This window comes from Lasioglossum baleicum, unplaced genomic scaffold, assembly GCF_051020765.1.
Source record: "Lasioglossum baleicum unplaced genomic scaffold, iyLasBale1 scaffold0112, whole genome shotgun sequence".
Classification (NCBI taxonomy): Eukaryota; Metazoa; Arthropoda; class Insecta; order Hymenoptera; family Halictidae; genus Lasioglossum; species Lasioglossum baleicum.
In genome coordinates this window covers 90,001-92,147 of record NW_027469172.1, presented here as the reverse complement: position 1 = coordinate 92,147, position 2,147 = coordinate 90,001, and positions in this window count along the sequence as shown.

Sequence of the window (2,147 nt, the reverse complement as noted above, 5' to 3'; positions counted from 1 at the left end):
GAGAGCTTTGAAACTCGAGAAATATTGATGACAAGCGGTATCGTGCGTGGATATAACGATTAAAGTCGTGCGGGAGCTCGGGGAGAAAAGTTTACTCTTGGCGGTTGGACTTAGAAAAATTTCGCTCGAGCTCCTTCGCAGGGCGATCCGACGCGCCTCGGCGCTCGAACGATTCGTTCGAGCGGCCGAGCAAGCGATGCGCTCCGAACATTATTCTCAGTTTATTCGATAAATACTCATCCGAGCGCTTTCATACTTGATATTTGTCTTCGAAATGCTTTACCACACGATGATCTAATATTTATAATTGTCCGAGTAAGCCGGAAAGATAAGTTTACTCTTGGCGGTCGGAGCAATATTTCACAAAAACTCGAGCAATACGCGTCCGAGAGCTTTGAAACTCGAGAAATATTGATGACAAGCGGTATCGTGCGTGGATATAACGATTAAAGTCGTGCGGGAGCTCGGGGAGAAAAGTTTACTCTTGGCGGTTGGACTTAGAAAAATTTCGCTCGAGCTCCTTCGCAGGGCGATCCGACGCGCCTCGGCGCGCGAACGATTCGTTCGAGCGGCCGAGCAAGCGATGCGCTCCGAACATTATTCTCAGTTTATTCGATAAATACTCATCCGAGCGCTTTCATACTTGATATTTGTCTTCGAAATGCTTTACCACACGATGGTCTAATATTTATAATTGTCCGAGTAAGCCGGAAAGATAAGTTTACTCTTGGCGGTCGGAGCAATATTTCACAAAAACTGGAGCAATACGCGTTCGAGAGCTTTGAAACTCGAGAAATATTGATGACAAGCGGTATCGTGCGTGGATATAACGATTAAAGTCGTGCGGGAGCTCGGGGAGAAAAGTTTACTCTTGGCGGTTGGACTTAGAAAAATTTCGCTCGAGCTCCTTCGCACGGCGATCCGACGCGCCTCGGCGCGCGAACGATTCGTTCGAGCGGCCGAGCAAGCGATGCGCTCCGAACATTATTCTCAGTTTATTCGATAAATACTCATCCGAGCGCTTTCATACTTGATATTTGTCTTCGAAATGCTTTACCACACGATGATCTAATATTTATAATTGTCCGAGTAAGCCGGAAAGATAAGTTTACTCTTGGCGGTCGGAGCAATATTTCTCAAAAACTGAAGCAATACGCGTCCGAGAGCTTTGAAACTCGAGAAATATTGATGACAAGCGGTATCGTGCGTGGATATAACGATTAAAGTCGTGCGGGAGCTCGGGGAGAAAAGTTTACTCTTGGCGGTTGGACTTAGAAAAATTTCGCTCGAGCTCCTTCGCAGGGCGATCCGACGCGCCTCGGCGCGCGAACGATTCGTTCGAGCGGCCGAGCAAGCGATGCGCTCCGAACATTATTCTCAGTTTATTCGATAAATACTCATCCGAGCGCTTTCATACTTGATATTTGTCTTCGAAATGCTTTACCACACGATGATCTAATATTTATAATTGTCCGAGTAAGCCGGAAAGATAAGTTTACTCTTGGCGGTCGGAGCAATATTTCACAAAAACTGGAGCAATACGCGTCCGAGAGCTTTGAAACTCGAGAAATATTGATGACAAGCGGTATCGTGCGTGGATATAACGATTAAAGTCGTGCGGGAGCTCGGGGAGAAAAGTTTACTCTTGGCGGTTGGACTTAGAAAAATTTCGCTCGAGCTCCTTCGCACGGCGATCCGACGCGCCTCGGCGCGCGAACGATTCGTTCGAGCGGCCGAGCAAGCGATGCGCTCCGAACATTATTCTCAGTTTATTCGATAAATACTCATCCGAGCGCTTTCATACTTGATATTTGTCTTCGAAATGCTTTACCACACGATGATCTAATATTTATAACGGTCTGGGAACGCTAGGAAGAAAGTTTACTCTTGGCGGTTGGACTTAGAAAAATTTCGCTCGGTCGGAGTTGCTCGCAATGCGCCCGGAACATTATTCTGAGTTTATTCGATAAATATTCATCCTAGAGCTTTGATACTTGATATTTATTGTTAGAATGCGTTATTATACAATGATCTAATATTTATAATGGTCTGGGAACGCTAGGAAAAAAGTTTACTCTTGGCGGTTGGACTTAGAAAAATTTCGCTCGGTCGGAGTTGCTCGCAATGCGCCCGGAACATTATTCTGA